The following is a 26,942-nucleotide window of genomic DNA, read 5'->3' as shown; positions in this document are numbered from 1 at the left end:
CAATTAAAAATTCAGTTATCTGTTTTATCAATTCTATGTATTTATTTTAATAAATTTCCAAAATTAGTTTAAAATACTATTATTTATTTTGCATAGCTTCATAGAAATAAATATCAAATTTTTAACAATGAATGTGAACATATTGTTACGAATCTGTAATGCTGCTTCCCAGCATAGTTGGTTCTATCCTCGGAAAGAATGTTTTACAGTCATCTGTATTGGACGCAGTCTGGGTGTCGCGTCGGAGGTCTCGGAGCTTGGCGACAAACTTGGCGACCATTTGGCGACTTGGCGACTTTGGCGCCAAAATAGATTATACCCGAAACATTGAGAATTTTCCCGATCCGTCCAGTAGATACTCCTCGAACGTTCCTGATTGGTTGAGAGACTTCTAGCCCCGCCTCCTGAGACCTATAAAAGGAGGCAGCCGCAGCTGCCAGAGTAGTCGTAGTCGGAAGCGACAGAGAAGAGTAGTCGGGACTGACGCTAAAGAACTGGCCTTCCAGAGATTAGCGAAGCAGTGACGGAGTTAAGTTAGTGCTGAATTAAGCTGAGCGCTACTGTCTGCAGTAGAGTCTGTTGTCTGCACGTCTCGGCTGAAGATAATTGTGTGCTGAATATATTTGTCGTCTTTGTGCTGTCCTGCGTGTATTCGTGTAAATAAAAGTCGTTGTTTTTTTTTTCCTATTGCCGCCTGCTGATTAGCGTTCTCCACTATCCAAACTATCCATAACTTCCACTATCAAAACAAACCCCAGGAAATTTTGTAACAATATTTATACCATTAGTACAACGAAATTAAAATAAACAGTTGATTTTTGAATTTACTACTATTGTTTTAGTAATAATTTTTAAGCCAAAATGTTTCTAAATTGATATTAGATTAGATTCATTGGAATTCCGCGAATTAAGAATTGCTATGTTCAAATTATATCTGTTAAAGAAACACTCCGGTAAAGATAAAACAGTCGATTAAAGCTAAATTATTATCATTCCGTGGAGTTTAAGATTAGCTGTTGAATTTTTTTTCCTTTCTTATCGATTAAAATGCAGTACATAGCATGAATAATTCCCATCTATTTTAGTTTTTTGTTTTTTATCACTAATACAATTATTCTGCAAAAGTCAAAATAATATTTCTTGTGAATTTTTATACAGATTTCAATACTTTTAAAATTTAAAATTTTATCTTTGATGCCTGAGATAATGAATTTTTCATTCTCAAATTTCGAAAAAAAAATTAAAAAATGAGATCAATAATTAAAAAATGTCATTCCTTTACGTGTAGAAAACTCGCCAATCCAAATTCCAATCAATATAAGCACACATTGTTCATATATTACAAATATCTAAGGCAATTTCGACTCCGAATTGTGTAATAAGTATACCATGTTTTAATAGATTTTCTAAAAAAACTATAACATATAATATCTGAGAGTTTTATTGGACATATAAGGTACGTATTCAGATTCAAATGCAACTTTTAACTGGAATATACAAATATAATTTAACATCACACATTTTTTTATTAATTTCTGAACAATTTTTCTTCTATTAAACTTATACATAAAATAAATTTACAGAGGATTTAACATTTTTAAAACAAGTAATTTTACTTTAAAATAATATTTTAATTACTTAAAAATGGCATTTAACCTATATTTTGATTTTCTATTGTATTCAACCAAACTCCCTTTACAGGACTCGGGATTAGATATAACATATAGTGAATATAGAATAAGTCCTTTTATCCCTTGCTGTTCTTATCTCTTATTTATAAACAATCCTTGAAAGTTTGGAGGTATTAAGTACAGTCTTTCAGGAATTCCGAGAATTCTTTAACAAAAGACAGACAATGCGATCAAAAAGACCCACGCATATGTTTGCAGAATAAATGCTAACAATTGTTGGTAAAAGCATTTGTCAGTAAAAACTAAATGTAACAATTGCTACAATTATTTTTAATGTGATTTCATGACAAAGCCATAAATGATAGAAAATGTTATTCTATAGTTTTCTAGGTCACTATGCAATGAAGTTATTAAGTCTCACTTAAATGTTATTTCCCAGACTGAGTCTATAAAGGCAAAGTCAGCACAACAGGTCTTAAGATCGTGTCAAAGAAATTATTTTTGCGTGGGAAGTGATGGACGATTGCCAACGGGAAGAGTAAGAACCAAGTAAAATAATGTCCCCCGTTGTATTTCTTTGTTATCGGACTTTACACAGATTTCTCAGAATTGTCTGGGAATTTTCCAAGAGCTTCGAACCTCAACTACTCAAGAGGTTTGGTCATAATTCGAATTAAGGTTATTCTGAGTAAATTCGTCTGCCTTATTTCTCTTCATTGTCGTCGAATAAACAGAATCCTTTCCACGGTAATATACAATTTTTTTCTCTCCATTTGATTCCTCTATTTTTCAAATCGTCAGGATATATTCAGCCTTTATTCTTAAAAATCAGTTTTCAATGTTATCATAAATATTCAAAGCACAAGAATTAACTAAATTTATCTTCAAACAAACAAAAAAAAAAAATTTAATGTTGCTGATAATTATTGTTTAATCGCTCAGTCCTGGATTTTTAAAGGATTTCTTTTTATTTTAACATTTCAATTGTTTATTTTATTGTAATCTATTACAAAATTTAAATTAATTGAATAATGTATTTAAGTTGTCTCTGAATGCTTTAAATTATCACAATTAATACTTATACTTTTTTAGTACCCTGAAGACTTCTAAAAACTAAAACTATTAAAATTGAGAAAAATACCAAGAAATCTGAGAGATATTTTTATAAGATTATAAGAAAAAGTAATATTTAAAGAAATAAATATATTTTAGGTATTTTACTATAAAAATTAAAGATTTTTAAAAAAAATGTGAAAGGAATGATAGCAGCGTCAAAAAGGCACTTCCAGAAAAGGGTTAAAAATTATTTTTCAACATTTTGATTTGATAAATTCTGATAATTTTCAAGGCATACATCGTGTCGGTGTTGGGCATTCTCTAGATAAGTTTCTAATAAAACTTGGATATTTTTAATGCAGACATAGTTAATTTACAAATTTTAACATATTTATGTATTTAGAATGTCACATAGGGCCGTGGTGGCCTCGTGGTAAGGTCTCGGCTTCGGAACCGGAGGGTTTCAGGTTCGTGCCCCGATTTCACCAAAGAACTGTCGTGTAAGGGGGTCTGTTGCACGTTAAATTCGTCATGACCAGACGTCCTCCCGCTGGTGTGGCATACTGTGGAGAAGGGGTGCCAGCTCTGGGGCCGTCATCGTCATCTGATAGAGCTTCAAAATTGCTAGGTCCGTCCCAAAACAGTCCTAGTGTTGCTTTAAACGTGACGTTAATGTAACTAAATTAAACAAAAAATGTCATATCATCTCTGCAATTCTCGCTATCTGCTAAATGCTTATGTTAAGCGAAATAGTTCCCTTAAGTAAATGAATGGAACTAATATTTCAAAGAATTGCTTTGAGATACCTATATAGGTATTGATCGTATAAATTATGTGATATAAATATCATTACGCATAAAATGCCAAATTGATATACAGAAGTTAAGCCAATTTTAGATAAACGGATCAAGCATTATCATCTTATACTATGTTTCGATCTAGATGTTACAAACATTTAAATTATGTATATGTATGGTAGGTAATAAGGGATAGTAAGGAACCAATCACCCAGCCCTAATATTTATTTGATTTAATTAGTTTTGTTACAAAATAAAGTTTCTAACCAGCTGATAAGTTCAAAGGTCACCCACTGTCCTTCACCCTTCATTTTTTTAGAGAAATGGAAAAACACTACTTTAGCGTGTTTTGGAAAAGAATGAATTAGTTTGTCAGCCTAAACCACAGACTGTTATCAAAAATTTTAATTTCATATACATGATCACTACCTTAGATATGTTATCGATAGTCGTCTGACCTTCTTCACCTTCCAACTCAACGGACTCAACCACAGTTCCCGCCAATGATGCTGTTGCGGCGGTCCGGTCATTCAGTTTTATGGTTTAAATCCGTGTGCCTTCGTGGCGGGTCGGAGAGTTAGATGGTTGACTTCTTCACCTTCCACTTTCGACATATATTGTAAATGATAAAATCGAAAAACATTACTTCAAATTCTTTATGTGGAAAACCGTCAACAAAGTTCCCCGGTTACAACTATTGGACTGATTTCGAAGTTTTTTTATTTCATATAAAAGACCATGACTGGTAGTTACGTAATCGATGTTCTCCAATCCCCATCATACATTTTTGAAAGAAATCTCTAAAAAGTTATATTTTTTATATAATATCCATGTTGGAAACTGAAAAAAAATTCTGCATTACATTGAAAATTTTTAATTTTATACGAAAACTCATGATCCTAGATGCATCATCAAGTGTAATCTGCTATGCATCTTACTCCTTCTTTGTTAGAAAAAAAATGCATATAATAGAAAATAACACGATGACACGTAGTCATGTAGAATATTTACGTTATGTTGATTATCATCATCGAATATTTAAAAAAAATCATGTGTTTTGTTAAATGCTATAGAAACTCTTCGTACTGAAAATTTCTTGCTTGATATTAGTTAGAAACGGTTGCCATTTGCTTAGACATTTTCTGAATCAAACTGTATCTATAATAAATAGAGATAAATTAAAAGCTACTACTTATGTACTATTCAAGAGTATATCTTAAAATCAACAATGAAATTTATTATTTAATACCATTTCAATTATTTAATGACATTTTCAATGCAGAAATCCATAAATTTGAAATAAAACAGTGATAGAATAAATCACTCAAATGAAATCTCTGAAAATTAAACAATTATTTTACTATGTCATAGTGCTTATATCTGTACAAATACTTGTATAACTCTCCTACTACAAAACAATGATATGCTATTTAAATCTATGTATTTGGAAATATAGTTTATAAACAAAATTATAAAAATGCCAACAATATTGCATTTGTCTTCAAAAAAACTCAGAAAAAATGGTAAGATATAAACGTATTTTACAGTGAATTTAGAAAAAACAAGATGAAATATTATTTTTGTAAAACGTAGAATAATCATTATTATTTAAGTGTCTTTTACATAAATTTCCATTATTTTAAAGTAAAGAAACAATTTTTCATTTAGTAGCTTTTTATACCTAATAATATAAAAGTGATGCCTCCTTTCATGATAATGGAATCATTTTGTAAATTATTGTTAGTTATATTCTTCAGTTTAAATAATTATTTAAGGCTTTATGTACAATTCATTGACATAGAGATTTGTACAATTTTGCGCAAATTTTTTACTATATCGACAATATATGGAATTTTACAGGATTTTTTAAATTTATTTTCAATTCCATTTTAAATTTCAAGTAATGTTAAATAACTTATTTTTATTCCTGAAAAGTGTGCAATCATAGAAAGATATTTCATTTTAAGTATCTATATATAATCATTCATTGAATAAGTTTTGATTATTTTAAAATACATGCCGATAAAGGTATTTTCCTTATTCCAGGTTATTCATGTACTAAGGAGAATCTGAACCAACAGATGGCGCCTTGACACAGAGAATTGTTACGGTTCACGAAAATGCTGTCAATTTTGGATTTATTTAATATTCGATATTAAAGAAAAGGTATGTCGTTTGAAAATTTCGAATTTATTTAACTTTCAAAGTCTAATTAAGCATATGTATGTATACATGTGTGTCTGTGTGTGTGTGTGTGTATTAGAGAAAGCATAATAATTTAAAAATCAAAATACTGATTATCAAATCAAAATATAAATAAATGTTTATTTAAATTTATTTATTTTCCTATCTGTAATAATATGATAACTTTTTTATACTTCTTTAATTGCCAAAAATTCTCAGAATCTGGGGAATACTCTAAGAAGTTTCCCCATTTGAGTTTCTGAGGAACACTCTAAGAAGAAATTAAAATTTTGCTATGCTTTTTAGAGACCAACAATTAAATAATTCTTTTTTTTCCCAAAATTATAAACGGCATTGAAGGCATTATTGATGGAATTAGAATTTTTTTAATACTTCTGTGATAAAAAAAGAAGATGCCAGCCCGTTATTGAACTTATGATTCTAAAACAGTAATGAGAATTATCAGTAAAAATTAGTTGGATCACTTGAGAACAAACCTCATTAACGTCCCGTAAGAATTCTTTTTTTAATAAATATCGTTATTTTCCTCTCTATGATAAGCATTTCAAAAGGAATGGATAGCAAAACTTTTCAAACTAAAGAATAAGAGTGTCCAGTTATATAGAAAAAAGTTATTTTTGCAATACTGAATAAGATAGCAAAACCAAAGCAAAATTACTGCCAGTGGTTCTTGCCACTGAATTTAAGCGAATAAACTAAAATGGTTGTGTAAATTAAGTACAATTCACAAATTTTAAATTATATACATTTTCTCCTTCATGTAATACATATACATTTTAATTAATACATTTGTATAATTTGCTTACGATCGATTTCTGCATATGGCAGAACATTCGAGATCTGCTACGTAGTTAGAATAAATGATGGCCAAATTAGATTAATATTTTATAATTTGAAATATAATTAATTAAATTTATTTATATTATTTGTTGGACATTTAATTTTTTTACTTGGCCAAACAATAAATTTTCATGGCAGTATATTGGTTAAAATTGTGTTAATTAAATAAAACAATGCGCAATTTCGTACTAGTCTAAAGCAATTTTTAAAAACGTTTAGCATCCTTCGCTGTAAAAGACGTAAGATTACGAAGCTTAAATTCCCACTAAAAATCTTCTTCCTTCGCTTTAAAAAGAGCAAAAAGCGAATCGAGAATGCGGAATACTATTGAAAAAAGAAAATTGCAAAATATAAAAAGAAAGGAAAGTATTTACAGTTATCGCTCTAACTGGATGCAGATACAATTTCATCTAACATGAGTAAATACTTTTATCATATGTCTACTATAATGGAATGCGATTTGATTTCATTTAACTCTTGTTAGGAAACTGTCAGTTTGTGGCGGGATAGAACTTGGGACCTTGTGGTTCGCAGCCCAGTAACACGACCACAATACAAAATTAATTGCTCGAGTAGCGTAGCTGTTAACTGGCTTATAAGCTTTGACCATGTTCATTTCTTCAATTATGTCTCAGATAATCATTGCAGTTGCGTTTATGTCTAGCAGATGTTCTATTCCTGTCATATTGACAGTGCAAACACTTTAATTATGCAACACAGTCATGTCACGAGAATTCGAAATTCCAAACAGATAGTCAAAGTTCTGTCTCATTGTTTTTTATTGAACGATTATCACATCAAATAATTTTTTTATCAATTAAATAAGAAAGTTTTCACAAGAGAAACCTTAAAAGGATTTGTTCAAAATAAAACTCAAAATCCTTTTCAGTCAGTTTAATAATACGACAAAACTTTCCCGCAAATTGAAATGTCCATTCGATTTCTGAAGTAAAAAAAATTATTAATGAATCAGCAAAGAAAGAAATAATGTAACGTTTGCTTGAGGCAACACAGCTCTGAGAATAATAATTACCTATAATAAGCCTTGAAGCTTATCGAGACAACCGCGAATCTCACGTCCCATTAATTCCCGAATGATCGAATTCCATTAATACTTAGAATTCCAATGAAAAAGTCATGTCCTGCTACCGGCGAAAGGAAAAGAAACACAAGCTAAGCCACTTGGCTCTCTCATTAGCATTGCAAATGGTGGAATGCTGGGAGTGCTGGCTTTGTCATTGGCACTCGGTACTCGAACAAGACCTTATTTCTTTGGTGAGACCGGAAATGTACTTTTCCCATCTAAATATTTTCCTTTCTTCCACCTCGATGTGTGTTTTATTCCCACCAGTTTTTATCCATTACTGTTATTTGCACAAATAGCTAAAAAAAATGAATATTTCATTCAATTTCATTTAAAACTATTTTACATGTACTCTTAAATTAAATTTTTGACACGGGACAATTGATGTTGGAATTTCTAATTGTGAAATCTTGCATTTTTTTTAACTTTCTCGTATACGTAGTATAGAGAAAGTATAGTATTCGACGAGCATTCGAAAGTATAGGACTCGAGATTTTGACGAATCTCCACTTTTCAGACCTCCCTCAATTTGAAAAATACATTTTTTTGAAAATTTCTGTCTGTCTCTCTGTGACAAAGATAACTTAAAACCATTTTGAACTAGTCGGATGAATTTCGTCTGCGGTCTTTCTATCGAATTTGTAGATTTCTATTGAATTTTAAGTAAAATTTGCTCATAGAAAGTCTATCTGTCCTGCTGTAAGAACATAAGTTAACGCGGTAAATAAAAAGCGAGATTAAATAGGCAGATAAAATTTGGCACACTCATTTACTATCTGTCAAAATTTGAGTCAAATCCAATGAGGGGAGGATTACATATTGATTTGTACTTCAGAAACATATAAAAGCGGTAACTCAAAAATGCAATGAGTTAAATATATTAAATTTGGTATAAATTTTGCGGTACAAGTGTAGCTTTCTAAAAAAATTTTGTTTTCAATCGATTAGGAAAATGCATTTAAAATATAGAGTCAATTTTCGATGTTATTAACTACAGTGTTTGATCGCCAAATAACTCGCCAAGGGTGACACGATAGATTCAGTAAAAATGTTAAATTCACATCAAAAGCTAATATTTCCTATTATTGAATTCCAATGCCATGCAAGGCGTACTCTGATATGATACCTTTATTAGAGAGTATGTAAGAAAGTTTTGGAGGGACCATTGCTGCTGGTTTTTATGTCGAAACAATGAAACCCGAATTCTGAAGAATTAAATAATATAAAAATAATTATTAATGGATTATACAAATATATTTATTGCTATAATTTTTTCAGTGACTTAAATTTTGGAGAAATTTTTAGACATATATTTACAATGAAATAAAGGACTCGCGATTATTCAGCATAATCTGATTATTTGTGCATCAATAGATAATTTTAAAATGTAAAGGACATGTTGGTAAATAGTATTGATATAATGTTTACACTGCTTAAATATTTAAATATCATAATTTTTTCAGAAATCCGTTTATTTTTTCTAACAATACATAAATAATTCTTTAAATCATTTAAACAACATTTTTCCAGTTGAAAATATAGATCTACCTCTATATGAAATAGAGTTTTGGTCTCGATCATAATGGGTACTTTTATTAGAAACTTTATAGTTCAAATATCATTCATGAATTTAAACCATGAGTCTTCTTCCTGAAATTTCCTCCCATATTCTTTAATAAATCTACTTGTTTATTAATAATTGTGTACCGTTGGCTAACAATAGTTTTGAAAGAATCTATTTAGCGATTAATCATTGGAATGCGGCTAATACACAAGTATGAAAATTCGGAAAAAATGGTGTATGTTATTCGGACGATTAAAATCCAAAATTTGACATATATCTGCATTTGAAATCACAAACTCTTATACCTCATTCCTTAAATCATGCATTTATGAGTTACCACATTTAAAAGTTTGTGAAAATACAGACCAACAGTCAATCAACCCCTTGACTAATTTAGTTCAAAATTAGATGCTTATCTAAATTTATGAAATTAAATCTGTGGACTAAATTTTATACATTTAGCTGTCCTTACATTAGGACTGTCAGACTCTGCTGCAATGGATTTCTTTTAGAATTTGATAGAAATGTATGGATTTGGAATAGAGAATAAATATACTACAAATTTTATTCGTCTAGTTCAAAGCGTTTTGATTTATTGTTTTCATAAAATTATAATATTTCAAAAACATGGAAAGTGGAAAAGTGGAAATTTTTCAAAACCTTCAGTTCGAATTATTTGATGATTACAGTGATTCCTTTTTGTATATTTCATGTTCAAAACGTTATTATGAGACAATTGAAAAAGTTCCTTTTTTAATTTTTTTCAACTGCAAGTTGAAATACTAACTGAGAAACAAAACGAAAACGTTTGCATAATTAGAATTTGAAAAATTTTGAGTTTTGGACATAAAACATTCTCTAAGAGAATAATGTTTACCATCAATGTCAATGGGTCTTCTTCATAGGACATGAAGTCTAAGTCCCTATGGGACCTAAATTGAAGGATTTCAGTAATGAACATTATTAAATCACATCATTATCATTATCATGAAATCATATCATTATCCCATGAAATCACATCATAATGCTGTGATATGAATGAAATCACATCATTATCCCATGATGTGATTTCATGGGATAATGATGTGATTTCATTGATATCACATCATTATCCCATGATGCACGATTTTCTGTATTCATACTTAGTCTAAATGACTTGGAGAGCGACTAAATAGCAACTATTTACCATCCAAGCGATATGATATAACAACGTATTATTTCCTGTTTGCTTTACGTTAAATAAATTATTCTATATATATAAGATACATAGTTTTGCATTTATAAATATAAAAATAACATTACATAATCTATGTTTCAAAAATTATTTTTGTTGGATTTCTGATTTCCATAAAAGCAGAAAATCTATAAAATATTGGATAGTGGATTAGACCCTTTTTCGTAAAAAAATGATTTAGATCTTTTTATGGTACTTGACGTATAATTAAAAAAGTAAAATTACAAAAAGATATTCTATCTACTAGTATATGTTGTTCTAGCATTGATCAAAAATTGAAAAATAAAAACATTTTCTATTGTTTTCCTTGCTATGACTCACATGAAAATGAATTCAGTTGTTTAAATAGGATATATTTTTTGTTATATAATTTTGATATTTAAAAATTGATATTACTTTCAAATTGTTCAAAAATTAAAAATACTTAAATTTTGGTAGACATGGCAACTAAGATCCAGTCTCAGACTTACCAATACAGATATTTTAATTTTGTATGGTGTGAAAGAACTGTCTAATTATTAAAAATGTATCCATTTTATTATTCCCTGCTATGCTAACTATAACTCTAACAAATAATAATTCAATTTTAATCATGCGGTTTGAGACATTTTACCACATCCAATTAACTTTTAAAAAATTATTTTATATATATATAATTAATTTTCAAGATAGTTAAAAATTTAGAGGTCCGTATAAGAATTTTATTAAAAAGTTCGTTATTATCTGCCTTGAATTTCAATTTGTTCACTCTATTAAAATACTTTTAATACTTTATTTCTTTGTAAACTTATCCTGAATTGCCCATCATCATATTGATTTTTAAGACATAAAACTCAATTTTTCTTTTGGATTTTTATTACTTTCTCTTTTAAGTAGCACTTTTATATTGTGCAAACATTCTTTAAAATATTTTAAAGAAATCATTGGCCCATTAAAGATACAGTGCCCATAAAATAACCCATTAACGTTATTTTCTTTCATTTCTGGTTTAATTTATGCTTCGCTTAACCGAATTTCTTTGGAAAAAAGGATTATTGATGTTCTAATAAATAATTTTCCAAAGCTGTTCTATATCAGATATTCGTAAAATACTATAAAAAGATCAATGAATTAAGTATCTGTACTTTTATTCGGTAACTTGGAAAAAATTCTGCTTAAATGTTCCTTAAATATTTACCTGTTCCTAACAGAACTGTTATTAACCTTAATTGCTGATTCTAGTCATAAATAATGTTGCAGTGAAACATCACTAACTGTGACTGTGTTCGCAAAAGAAATGAGATGTGGATTTGAATCAATATATTTGAAGGCTGGATTGTTGCCAGTATATTTTTTCCTTTAAATGTATTATTTCCTTTCTGGAACTTTCAGAGATTTCTCTTTACTGCCTTTAATCGAGAGTTTTTTCGGCTGATGTGCTCGTGATGTCAGGTTAGAATAAATATAAATATTTATACTGACGATGCAGGTCATAAAAGTCAAACTTTAAGAGAATGTAAAAAAACGTAACATGAATGCTGAAGGTAATCTAAATTATTCCTTAAGGGAGTTTGAAAGCATTTACCACTTCTTTTTTATTTTAATGTTCTTTATTTTGAAATAGTATTTGGAAGTAAGTATCTAGGGAAAGGAAGTGAAGAGAGCAACGAACAGAAAAATGTGTGCGTCTTATTTTTAATAAAATAATCTCTAATGTGAGGCATTTAAACATTTTTTTTTCCTTAAGTAATGTTGAATTAAGTGTCATTAAAGTTCTATTGAATTTAGCTATAAAATAATTCTTTGAAATTGTGGATAAAAGTACTATGGATGCCTTCATCAACATTTGAAATATAAAATTGGATGCTTTTTCCATAATGGAATTGGAATCATTTCCTTTCTTTTCAGGATATTTGTTTAAAAATTACATCATTAACTCTCTATAAAGAACTTAACTTTTTAATTACGAATTTCCCGTTGAAATTAATATGTCCGTCTAGACAAATAATTTTTCATTATTTAAAAATATTCATTAACATTTTTATTTCGAAGTAAGTTTATCCATCAAGAGCAAAAATTTTTTCACTACTTAAAAATATCCATTAAAATAAATTTTTAAAATTCCTATAAAAAAAGATTGTGAAGAATATGTTTAATTTATGAATTCATTTTATTTTCATTTCGAAAATGAAATAAAATAATTAATTCAGAAAGAATTTTTTCTTAAATTATGGGTAAAATTTTTCATTGAAAAACTTACAAAACCTCGTTTCGAATAAAGAAGCTTGTACGCTATTCATTTGAATTAGAATATAAAATGAAAAAAAAAAATGCTGATAATCATGATTTATTTTCCAAAGAGAAATCTTCTCTCAGATGATTACATTCATTTATCGATCATTAATTTCGAAAAAAAAAACATGAAAGATATTTTAAAAAAATGTATTTTACTATCAAACAATGATTACATAAAGAAAACCTTTCTAGAAGAATAGTCAGTCCCTTCCAGTTACATCGAGGTATATTTTCCATGTTTTGGTATATACAGAAGCAGGCCATTTCACGAAAGCGTTTTGATTGAAATTTCTCAATGGAGATAATCAATTTTAGCTCTCATAATCCTGTAGATAGTTTTACTTTTATTAGCTATCTTGCTTTTTATTATGTATAATTGTAAGTTTTATTTGTTATTAAAAGGACTTAAATAGGCAACAATATGAATAGCCGTGAGAATTCACAGATTTTTGTCTTCAGATGACTTGAAATAGGCAAGACATACTTCATTAAATAATATGAAAATTCTTTGATATCACACCCATTAGTAACTTGATACAGTATATATATATATATATATATATATATATATATATATATCATCATGGCTAAACTTTAAAAAAATGATTCCCAGCAGAGAAATAGATTTATGAACTTAGATTTGGGAAATGGTATTATGTAATAGAATGATTAAATTCATAGTCAGCTGTTTAATAGCTATAATGGTTACAACCACAAAAGTTCAGGTTTTACAAGCGAAAATTTGATACTAATTTTCTAGATTCGTGATTAGAAGACATCAATACAGCATTCAACGTCCCTTAATGAAAGCTAATAATGTATTTATAGCTTTCATCAATGTATTATAGCTATCAATAAGCTAATCTATCAGTAAGCTAATAATTATCAATATATAAATGTTTAACTATTTAATGAAAATCAACAGGCCAGGAAAAAAGTATAGGGCTTAAAATATATTAGGGTGTCTCATAAGTTTCTTTCCTATTTCTAATGTGAAATGAATACACAATATTCACTTTTAAGATATTATTTAGTTTGTTATATAAGTCCCCTTTTGCTCTATTACCTTCTTTCATCTCTGAAGAAGCCTCATTATGCATTCTTTCCAAAACTGCTGTGCTTTGGACAAGAAATAATCCTGAAGGTAAGCTTTTTATTTCCCTGATATATTTAAAGCGCTATAGCGAAGATAATTTTTTTAAAGACAGAAGGAAGTAATAATCAGATGGAGCGAGATCTGGAGAGTATGTAAGGTGCGGTAAAAATCCCAATCAAACTGTAAAAGCTCCTCTCTTATGACTAATGCAATATGTGGTCCCGCGTTGTCATGATGAAAAACAACGCCTCGCCGGTTCATTAATTCTGGCCGTTTCTTTTTTGCTATGGCAGCTTTCAGTTGATCCACTAGATGACAGCCTTTCGTAGAATTTATTGTTACACTTTGAGGAAAGAGCTCGTAGAAAATTGCGCCTTTTCAATCCCACCAAAGGCCAAAAAAACTTTTTTGGGGTGTAGTCCCGGTTTTGCGACAGTTGAAGGCCTATTGTCCTTACACCGATGACATAGACAGCTAATAGATAAACCTACATGCTTTCAAAGGCAAAGTCAGAGAAGGACATTCATAGCGTGATGATAAAGAAGTTTTTGGGACACCTTAATACATCAAACAACGGAGATAGTTTGGAAATACTGAAATATCAAAAGACATATTAAAAAATTGAAAGTTAAGAACTTGAAACATTTATCAATGAGAACAAAGTCTAATGCACGTCGATAAGCATAGTCTAATATCACAGATAATTCAAATGTTATAGATTTAGAAACACTACGACATATCAAACGTGATTCTATGTTTTTAACCTTATTAACAATATTTATTCGATTTGAGTTCAGAAAAATGAAAATGATTGAAATACTCTTAATAAATGAATGTATTTCAAAGAAGCAAACTAAAATATTATATGTATTGTGCTCACTGTCATTGCAGCAAGTACACAATTTTTAAATTATTAATGATAAGCATATACATTTTCTGTTAGAATAATGTTTTAAATAATGTAAGAAATTACATTTTATAAACGTCGATGCGCTCTAAAGATCACCTAAAATATTAGGAAGAGAAATTTTCTTTATGGTAGTTGATTCTTGCTTCTCTGATAGTCATAATAAAATGTGGGTGTTTAGTTACCCCCACTCTAATGAGACTCTTCCAATTCGTACTTCCTGCGGAAGAGGTTGCACCGCTGCTCCTGATGGCCAATAGAACTAAATCATGGCTTCTGTCTCTATACTGTCAATAAAAAAAACATCCAGATGAATTTTATTAGAAAAAATGAGAATGAATAAGTAACAATTTTGAATCTTCATTAAGGATTTCTATATATATATATACGTGTGTGTGTGTATGTGTGTGTGTGTATGTGTGTGTGTGTGTATGTGTGTGTGTGTATGTGTGTGTGTGTAATGATATTTTAATTCTACTCTCACTTTAATTAATTTCCAAGATTTTATCTTAATTTAGCCCATAGTAACTTCATTCTAAAAATATTCTTTTATTTCGTGATCCAATTCCACTTTCGGTTTAATTAATTCCTCTGTAAAACTAATGCGCCCACAGTACTACGTATCAGATGAAAGTGATACTTCCGTTTCCCTGGTCAAAGGTCAACATATGTATTCCATCGGCACGTGGCCGAAAATCCTATGTTATATAAGACTAGTGATCATTTATTTCGCGCTTTTTCTTACTTCTGCTTTTGTGCCGCGCTGTGGCGGACGTGCCTTGTCCTCGTGTCTGCTTGTAAATTTTTACATTATTTCAAAATTCATAGTATTGCCTTTTCAAAAAGGCAAATTTTATTAACGTACAATTTTTTTCTAATCTTAATAAGAACTTTAAATTTTAATTTCATTTACAATCTATAACAAAGTTTTTATTGTTATAACTTAATTGAAAACTATCCCATTTCTTCCTGAAAATATTCTAATATATACTTTATACTTTCTCAAATGTTAAGAACTAACGTAAATAATTTCTTCATTTTATCCCTGATTGCCATTAGTATAAAATATTTTATAAACTAGAATGCAAGTCAAATTCCAAAAATAAAATTATATATTTTCAAAAACAGAAATATAATAAGGATTTTATTTCAAACAAAATATCTGCAATTTTCCATGATAAAATTATTAATATTAAAATACTTTCGAAAGATTATCGATATCTTTCTGCCAATTAAGAATTTTAATCATTCTAAGAGGCGACAGCATGTTTTAGAAGAGCAATCATTAAAATTGATTGCAAATTCTATTTTAAGGCACTCTCAAGTGGCATATTGCTTTACCAACCTTTATCGTAACTTTTTACTCTGACATGTGATTATCATTTGACTGCAAGCTTTCGTTTCAAAACTGGAACGCCGGATTACGTGATAGCATTTTCCATTCTGTTCATTAATTGAGCCAGAGACTCATTTTCTGCCTGGAAACCTTTCGTTGCTAAGCATGCCAAATTCAGCTGGATCGTTGTATTCATTCTAGCTTTCTAGCTTTCATTCCAGCTTTCTTGTTTTCTGAAAGTTACTTCTTTCATCATTTGCATAGAATTGTGATGAAATATTCAAATGACAAAGCAGTCATTCATTATTTTGAGGGAAATAATATCGCTCTTTTCAGATTTTCAGTACTTATTTTTATCGAAAATTATTATATCCAGCTGATATCTTACGTTTTAGCTTTCTTCTTATTAATGTAACAAAGAAATGTTATAGGTGTACACATGGATGAATGTAAAAGAAAAAATAAAATTTAAGTTTATAAAGTGAAGATTTTATAAGTGTGTTTAGATAGGTTCTTTTTTTTTGTGTGTGTGATGATGATTTCGTGTTCTCATTACAACGGAAAGAGGGGTTCAGTAACTTCTGAGGGTCAAGATCTCTGAGCGCCCGAGGGCAGAGGTCTGATTTCTAGCTCATATGAAGATGACACACACACACACTCGCTTACCCAACCCCGTTTTACGGGGGGGGGGGGCGCTTTCGCACACCTCACAGATTGAACACAAGATGAAGAACAACTATGCTCGAACCAGGGATGCCCGTATTGCGGGGGAAACCCACTAACCGTAGGCCAAGACACCGGTACTTTTTTTTTTAACTTTTAACGTAATGCCGTTAAAATATTAAAAATAAAAAAAAAATGCCACCTGGTCTTAAAATACGAGAAATGTAAAAATTTAGCAAAACACTATTCGTTTAAGGAAACCTATCTGGAAAATATTATGTCTTCAGAAAATCTAAGTTTAATTATAAGAACAATATAAGTAATATAACAAGAAAATATAAGTAAATATAACCGGAATAAGTAAATATAATAAGAAAAATATAAGCTTTAAAAATTAAAGCATTAAAGCTAGCTGCATGACAGTTTACTTTTAAAAAACCATTTCGCTATTATCTAAAAACAAATGTCCAAAAGATTTTTTTTGAAAAAAAAAAAAGAAAGTACAATAGAGATTTGAAATTAAGTCAACGAATTTTAAATTATTTTTGTAAATAATGGCTTAAATTAATTTAATAATTACTTTAACTGATCGTATTTATTCAATCCTGCCTTCTAAATATTACAAAAAAAAAAAAAAAAAAAAAAAAAGACAAATATGCAATCGTTGCTTCTATGCCATCCTAAATTCATGGGTTATTTTTTGAATACTAAAAAAGTTGTTATTTCTTCCAATTATGATTTAATAGATTAAAATATCGTAAGGTCAGGCAGAATAATTGGAAACAAATTGTGAAGGATTATTGAAAACGATTTCCTGTTTCCACAAAACGAGACAGAAATGGAAAATTAAATCTTACTCCCGAGCGTGAAAACCAACACATCCAATACGGATGATTTTGAATGTATTGTATTGATTGTATAATATTGAATAACAATGTTTAATCTAAAAACTTAACTTCCAAATAGCGGATGTGGGGAATGGATAAAGAAATATATGAAAGTTTATGTTTCATTTTTTTTTTTGAATTTGTTAACAATTAAATAAAATAAAATTTAGAAAATTATTCTGAAAAAAAATTATACTGAAAAAAATATTGTTCGTTTTTCTCTACAGTACGCACTCTCTATCTTTTATATAAAAGTTGGATTCAGTCTTACAAAACTAATTACTTTGCCTTTCAAAAATTTACCGAAAAGCTATTTTTCCTTTTCTCCTTCCAGGAAGCATACAGATTCTAAGAAATATGCTCAATGTTCTGTTTTATTCATATATCAGCATATATGCCAGTTACAAATATAGCACATCATTGCAAAGATTTCTATGTGTAGTCTACGTGACTAAACTTAAATATTATCTTAATAAGACTTACTTGTGATATCAGTAGTATCTCTATCTTTTAAGACAGCACAACAGTTTTTAAAACACGTATTTTACATTTCTTAACAAAAAACACTATTATATTTATGGTATCTGATATCATAATGCTTGAATTTTTTGAAGTTGAAACATCATGGTATAAGATGCAAGATGTAAAGTATAAGATATGGTATAATTCTCTCGAAAAAGCTTTGATTTTATGTTATGCAAAGTATTTAATATTTGTTTTCCTCATTTTTATCCATATTCTGGAATTTGTGCATTATTTATATATTTACTGTCAATTCTATGGAATGGATATGAAACAAGAAAAGCAGAAATTCCTTTTAATAATAAATGAAAATATATGTGTATTTCTGTGAGTGTTTGGACTCGCTAGGCTGTTTGTTTCAAATAACCAAAATTAATACTTTGGAGTTTTAAAAATGTCTACCTCGGAGTGTTTTTCTAAATTTTAAATTAGAATTTCCATTTATTAAAAAATAATTAAAATTTGGACGTTTTATTAACTGCATTCTTAAAATTAATAATACACTAAGCTGAATTTTGCACCATTCTGAAAGTTAAAATGAAAATTGTAGAATTATTTACAATTTTAATATACCGGGTAACCTGAAAATGACTGATGGATTTTGAAAATTAAGGGGTAAAGAATGGGATAGAAATGTATCGTTTGCCGCATTACGCTAGTGAAATCAGGAAAATTTATCCCACCAAATTTCAAATTAAATTCCCCTAACTACCGATAGATGGAGCTTCGATTTGCAATAAATGTAATTAAAATGTAGTACTTGGAATAAGGAAATTTTCACCTCAGACTGCGCCTCGTTGTTGCTGCAAATAGGGGTTACATTGAGATGCAGGAAAATAAATGCATTTGTGGATGAATTCTGTTTATCACTATTTAAAGGAATATATTGAAATCTCGGAATTAAGAAAAAATCTGAAAATTGAAAATTATGACTAAAGTACAGTACTGATGGTACCAGGTAATATTAAAATTCTGAAGGATATGATGTCAAAAATTGTCAGTTTTTTACCAACTATTTGAGAGTTTGAAAGTATTCAGTTTTCTGTTGTTGTGTAACGAGAATTTGAGGAGATATTTTGAATTTCGGGGAGATATTCTCTTAGTGATGGCCTGTTCATTGTTTTATAGGAAGATTAGAAACAAGGACAGTAATTGACCACTTTGTGGTCAATTACCTCGAAGAGAATGTCAGTTAATTAATCAATCAATTCAAGGATGGACAATGCTAAAGATATCAGTCGGCCGCAACAAATTCTGTCGATATTGCTACGTTGAGTGATGGCGGGGTGGCCGGCTATACGCAAGAAGAAGGGGTTACATTGAGAAAAAAAACTCTTGCTTAATTTTAATAGTGCAATTATAATGTGTCCAGTAATAAGACTGCTAAACAGTCTAGCTAGTAATATTAAATACGAATGGATGCATTAAGAAGTGATTTGTATATTATAATAATGAAAATTCTTTATTAAAAACATTACAGTATTTAAAGATTTTAATCAGAACATCCCTGGAAATATCAGCTTGTTTCTGATGATAATATTTTTTTAATTCATTGATTTAAATTTGTGATTAAGAACTTTTTCTTAAATTCGCTTTTACTGAAACTATTTTATTGCAGTAAATTTCCATGTAAGTAATGTACAGTACAGTAAATTAATTACATGTATAGTACAGTAAAATTACAGAAAATTTCCATGTTAAATATAAAAATCACGGAAGAAATATGTTTCATAGATTCACTATGATTTTTGTTGTTTGAAATCTAAATTGTAATAAACTTCTTTCAAAAATCGATTGATTGATTGTACTATTAACATGAAAGAAACATTTATTTCATGATCATGTATTTTTCCAAGTCTGTAGAGATTGCGTAGGCCTAGTGATAAGGCCAACTTTAACTCCATGAGGTTCTACTTAAAAACCCAAATATTCATTATTTGTTAGAACATTCGACTTGATAAATCCCCCAAAACTAGAATACAAATCAAATATTCACCATTTCTATACATCTCATGCAAGTTAAATCTGACCTCAAATATTTTTTAGACCGATGCAAGGCTTTGCTAGAGAAATGAAAACTGAGGCGTCGTCCTTATCATCTATCCATGGTTGAGTTTTATACTATTCGATCCAAATTGACTCTGATGTCATTACAAACATTGACAGAATTAAACTAAACTCACCCGATTCTAAAGAATTAGTACACGCAGGGGCTCTGCCTCAGTGCTTGAATGAAAGTGTTCGTGTATCTTGTTACCAAGCAAATTCGATTTTTAAAGAACTGTGAAGTCATGCAAATCCGACATCAGTTAATTAGAAGAATTGTTTTTGATTACATCTCCATCATTCATCGTTGAAAAATGGGCACTTTAATCTAAATACGATCATTTCCTTCAAAGTGATAAGACAGATTAAAGCAATTTTAGATACATTTCTAAACATGCCTCCTTCTGAAATCCTTATAGTTTGAAAATTATCAGGAAAAGTTTGTCATTTGCAATTAAAAGACGATCACTCAAATCCTTCCACAGATTTCAATGACAGTGCTAACAATGAATGATTAGAGCCTAATGAATTTTGAATTGTCATTCAATTTGTCTTTGACAATAATTGATTGTTATGTTCTAATTTCCAAATTATTAATTGCTTTGCTAGAATGAGATAATTTTCAACTCTTTCCAATAGTTGTTTTATTTACAAAATCCAAAATGATTTCAGATGCATTAAGAATAATGATTATTATTTTTGTCGCTGAAAGGAAACTGAGATGAGAGGGCGATGTTTTTTCCTAATTCAAAGAATAATTATTCAGAAATAAATCAAGCATATTACACGACATATTACACAACATTTTAAACTTATGAAGATTATATACTTCCTAAAATTAAAGTTCCTTTTTTGTCTTTAATTCATTAAAATGTTCTGTAAAATTCTTTAATAAGTTGCTTTTATTGAATTCGTCGTTAAAATATCAATGGAAAATAGAAATTTCTATGCTCAACATTTTGGTTGTAAAATTTAATTAATAGAATATTTTATAATAATCTTTCAATTAAAATATTTTAAGCTGTTTAATTTTAGTATTTTGTTCGTAAATCATAAAATAATTGAATAATTATTTAAATCATGCAGCATATTTATAAGTGAAATAACATTTGGAAATGAATATCGTGACAAAAATATATATACAATAAATATTCGCATTGCAATTAGTTGGATCTAATCGTAATTTATTCATGAATATCCAAATATGGAATTATTAAAAAATGCAATGCACAAGAATTTTTAGCAAGCTTATAGAACTTGGATAATTTATTCGTAATTATTTTTCCACCTTAAAGAGTGGAACGTTTAACTATCTGTAATTTTTTGACAATTTCACTTAGTTTTAATAAATTGGTTGAATTTAATTCCAGCAATGCATTATTTACAAGAAAAAAGAGCTGACATATTTTCTTTCACTGGAATTTGTATAAATCGAACTAAGCTGAGTGTAACGCCACGTTCACTAGAGGCCAACTGCTGGGCTCAATAAAAAGTCAAGCCTACCTCAGAAAGATGCCGGTTGAAGCAACTATTTACCATTGCCTCTTTAGAATCGTGTGAACTTTCTGAGGTAGGCGTGACCTTCTATTGCGCACAATAGTTAGCCTCATGAGAACGCTGCTTTATTCTTTGATATATTATATTGCTGCAATTCATATACTGAATCTAAAAGTTCATGTTATTTCTAAAATTTCATTCTTTATATGAGACAGTTATTTTTCTAATTTTTATGAAGGAAGATGCTTACTTATTTAAAAGACTCATTTATATTCAAAATTCAAACTACATGTGATAGCTTTCACAATTCAGTTCAATGTAGTAAATGAGAGCATAAAAGTGTGGTTATTTTGGATTTTCATTATCTTTTGTTCAATTCGTGTGGTTCATCATGGCCAAATTTGCCTCTTGAATTATTGAATCCAATCAATGTATCAAGCAGTTTTTGACTTCTACAAAGAAAATAAGTTTTTAATATTCGGTAAAAAGAATTTCAAGGTAAATGGAAGTAAAAAAAAGAATGTGATAGGCTATGCTATCTAAAATTTATCTAAAAAACCAATTAAAATTTAAAAAAAGATTATCGTCTTTTTTGAAAAGCTAACTTTTAATTTTATGTTGGTTAAAAAAGGTATGAAGGAAAGGCAATCGTACAAAATTTAGTGACGAAGATGCCAAGCATTTGCTTTATTTCTTCTGATTATAATTCAGTTTAAAATTTTAAAAGATTAACTCGTTAAACATTTCCTCCTTTATTTGTATTTTTGCATTCATTTGGAAACTCAAGGTCGAATGGTCTGTTCTGTGAAAGAGCAACTTTATTCGTTTCTATCATTATTTTTTTTTCCTTTTTATTATTAGCAAAGACTTTTATTCATGCATTCGATTACAGAGTGAGCTAGCAGGATTAACGCGTCATTTATCTTTATTAAATTACAACTCATGCCATAATTTTTATATATCTAGTACATGTATAATTTCAACTGTGACAACAACGAAAACTACTCTACAATTGTATTACCAACGGGCCGTTGAAACGTTTTCATGTATGTAGCATGTATATAATATCAATGATCGACTAGAATAAAAGTCAGTTAAATTGTTATTGCTGATCAATAAGTTTTTCTTGATGCATTTTAGGTCAGGGTTATTAATATTAATTAATATCTTATAATTTGATTAGCAATTAAAATGTTATTGATAAGAAATGAAAAGTGTAATTCTACCAAATTATTTTTAATTAAATTCCTCGATGTAAATTAGATAATCTTGCTGAAAAATTATCTCAAACTTCAGAGCATGAGCAATGTTTATCAATAAAAGAAAAAAAGACAAGGAAGTTATGAACTGGACAAAGTTATCTGAAATGTAAGGAGACACATTTCATCTTCTCCCTAGTGTCTTCAAGAAAGGTAATTCTCCATGTAGTACATTCGTATGCCCTGGGGTAATTTCGAGCCCGAGTCGTTCTTTCTAGAGATGGGTGTGAGTTTTAGTAATTACCAACGTCGTTCTGAGTTACCGGTTAAATAGCACTTTCGCTACAGGAGGGAGATGGAATTGCTCGGGGAAAAAAGAAAAAAAAAAATTAATTCTGGAGTGGGTGCGGTGATGTCTAAAAACCTAGCTTTAACACAGAATTCGCCATAAAAATTTATTAAAGGTGAATTTCATGAGTACTATTGGCAAGAAACAGCCCTTCCCTACATTAGTTACTTTTAAAAAAATATTTTGACAGCTTGTTGCATAAAAATTTTTTCATCAAAAATACATTTTCGATCGCAACAGCTGCGATTGCCATTTCACTAACATGTTTTTATTTATTTCAGTTAGATCTTTTGTGTTTATTCTTTGGTAAAAAAAACAATTTTCTATTGTTTCTTTTGTGGATAGAAATATTTTTACTCTGTTAGATTAATAGTTGATTCTTGTTATTAAATTAAAGTTTATTTGAAATAAATTTATCTTGATCTTTAAGTAATGGATTTTTCCCCCCATATAATAAAGCATTTTTTGGTGCGCTGAATTAGCCAGGACTTTAAGAAAAAGCGTTTTTTATTGTAAAACGTCATTTTCATTATATCATAAAGAGAAAAATATTATTATGAGGCAAGAAATGTATTTCAATTAATACCTATATTTAATACGATAAGAATAATAATAGTAATATTATACCAAACAACGTTATTTTCTTTTTTTTTCACAATTTAGATCAAATTTGAAGCAAATTACTGATTTAAATACGAGGAAGCTTCAATATAAAATATAAAACAACTATATGAAAAATCCCATTTAATATATTCGTACAGATATTTCATTTGTAATTTGAAATTTCTTCAATTTTAATTTTCATTTTCAGTTCAAGGATAATTACTGCTATATTATTCGATATTTATTATTTGCGCTTATAAAATGATACGAATCTCATTTGAAAAGAAATGATTCCTTTGTAATAAATAAGAATACTTCTTTTTAATTGTGATTTATTTATTCATATTAAAATGTTATGTCATGAATCTTTTTAGAATAAAAGTTGTGAAACTTGCATTTAAATCGATGCGATTTTTTCCATGTGGGGGAATCTATGGCGTCACATATTTTATAAAGATTCGGAGGATCTAAGATATCCAGCTTAAAAAAAGAAGCAAGGATATTTTTTTTTGTTTGTATTTATCAGTATTTAATGAATATATCATCTCTTTAGTTGTAAATCTTAAACTTTCATAAAATTATATTTATTTATTCAATATCTCGGAGAATTAGCTCATTTTGGAACAATAATTGGACCTCTAGTTTGAGTGCTCTCCATCTCGAAGAATACACTGCATTACAAAATTGGAGTGAAAAAAGATTTCTGCACGACTTTGTTGAACAGTTTTGTTAATGGATGTTAAATTATGGAGATAATTCTTTAAAATAAATATATAATTTGTATACATTAACAGCAATATTAATTTAGTGATGCCATCTGATTTTGATAAACTACATCTTTTCACAGAAAAAGACAGTTTTATTTTAATTTATGCTTGCACAATAAACATGAGTATACCGATTGGGTACCTTTTTTTTTATAATGCAGCAAAATTAATTGGCAATTTAAATTGATGAAATCGCCCCAATTGTTAAAATCGGGAGCTTCAGCCAAATTTCATTACTTTGTATATCCAGTATAGAGAAAGCATAGTAATCGTCAAAAAATTCAAACTCATGGTTTCGACGAATCTTACATTTTAAACCTCTCTGAGTTCGAGAAACACATTCTTCGAAACTTTCCGTCTGTCTATGACAAAGATAACTCAAACATGTTTAGAGTAAGATGGTTGAAACTCGGTATTCGGTCTTTAAATTATATTTGTAAATTTCTATCAAATTTTGAGGAAACTACGTTCGGAGAAGGTACTATGTCTGTCGACTATTCGAATATAAATTAAGACGATTATTATAAAACGAAAACGGCTAAATAGATAAAATTCAGTCCATATTTTTAACATCTGTGTGTAGACACCTGTCGAATTTTGAGCTAAATACAACTACGAGTTGACTGTCTGTCGGTCTGAACTTCCAGAAAAATGTAAACGCGATCATTCAAAAACGCAATGACTTAAATATATCGAATTTGGTATGGAATTTAGTGACTACGAGTGCAGTTTTGTGCCAAATTTTAATTTCAATCGGTTGAGAAAAACTCGTCTAAAACACAATTTCTATTTTTGTATACTATTAACGCACACCTAAATCGCCAAATGACTCGCCAAGGATGGCACGATAAATAAATTCTAAATTCCTACCAAAAGTTAATGTCTCCTAGCAATTGTATCCCAATGCCATGTATGGCATTTTCTGGCATGGCAAGTGTATATGTGTACAAATGTATACGTATAAGTACAAGAGTATGCGAGAAAAGTTTGGGGAGACCATCCCTGATGAGTATTTGATATCCTTCGAAATTAGGTGAGTAGAGGATCAGGTGGTTATTGGTGGCATATCTATTGGTGATAAGTTTCATATGAAATGAAAATTGGTGAAATCAATAGAATAGCTATGGCTGGGGAACATTCTCCAGGTTTTTATTCCTTGGAAATCTTTGCAGTGAAATGGACTATTTAATATTTCTCTAAAAAAATGGAGGATTTAAAGTGATCAAGTGACTGATGATGTAACTAGGGGTTATGAATATGTCTATGAAACAGAACTTGCAGAAATCAATAAAGCAGTTGTGACTGACGGAACCTTTCAAAATTTTCTCATCTCAGTAAATATGTTGTTAAAAAAAGATTTTTTTAAAAACTTTATTTCTCGAAAATTTTGTCCGAGTGATAAGCAACGACTGAAGAGGTTAAAGATACATCAGGGTGATATGTCTTTCATTTAAAATGCAGTTTGGAAATAATGTAATAGTGCTTTTTCGTTTTGATAATTAATACAAAATAGCCGCATTTGGCGACAAGGTAGTTCGCCGAATTAATGCTCGCATGAATTTTTGCATGATTTTTATTTTATGTAATTTGGTTTCTTATTAGCTTCTTCAACAAAATAGTTTGCTGAAGAAACGTAAGCTTAGTCATATCCCTTCAATCTCCAACTTAAGTTTTGAGCTGCAAATTTTGATAGAATGATTTATATCGTCATATAAATCATGCTATTATAGTAGCTTTCCTATATATTTATACAACTCTCTAATTTTTGTCACCTGCGGTAAATTTGAAGTTTCAGTTGAAGCGAAAGAGATTAAACTGCAGCTAAAACAAAAACATTTTTCTGAAATCAAACATTTCTTTTTTAAAAACATAAATACTGAAAGAAAATTCTTCAGCACTGTAGCCTTATGAGTTTTTCAAAATAAATTTTTTAATTTATGCAAGATCACAAAAAAAAATCAACGAAATCTCTCTAATTTATCATAAAAATCATTTTTTTATCTTGTTTTAGTCAATATATGTACTTCTGAAAAAAATATGAAATTAGCATTTTATACTGTGCTTTTAGTGAAATATTCTTGACACTCCAAATTCTAAATTATATCTGCTGCTATCAAATCTAATCCAACTCTGATATTTTGAATAGCATTATTTAGGGCAATCAATAATTTGCTAATTTTATCCTTATACCTCTTACTATTTGATGTTTCTTTTAAAGGGTCAATGGAGGGGTTTAAATCCTTGTTTTTATAAAATATTATTATTCAAATTTTCATAATTCACTCAGTTATAGTCGGAAAAAAGAGGACTTTTCTAAATGTTAATGTTTCCAGAATATTTTATTAAACATGTGTAAAACGACCGAGGATCCGCATAAAAATATAA

At 29.2% G+C, this 26,942-nt stretch overlaps 1 protein-coding gene across 1 annotated transcript in view; it reads left to right on the top strand.

Moving 5' to 3' along the window:
- LOC129984205 (5-hydroxytryptamine receptor 1D-like) overlaps positions 1-26,942 on the top strand; it is a 154,228-nt gene that overhangs the window by 20,258 nt on the left and 107,028 nt on the right. The window contains exon 2 of the mRNA XM_056094028.1: positions 5,531-5,650. The gene's annotated coding sequence lies outside the window, so the exon portion shown is untranslated. The remainder of the gene's footprint in view (positions 1-5,530; positions 5,651-26,942) is intronic.

Source organism: Argiope bruennichi, chromosome 9 (genome assembly GCF_947563725.1).
Source record: "Argiope bruennichi chromosome 9, qqArgBrue1.1, whole genome shotgun sequence".
Classification (NCBI taxonomy): Eukaryota; Metazoa; Arthropoda; class Arachnida; order Araneae; family Araneidae; genus Argiope; species Argiope bruennichi.
This window is presented reverse-complemented; position numbering and strand designations above follow the sequence as displayed.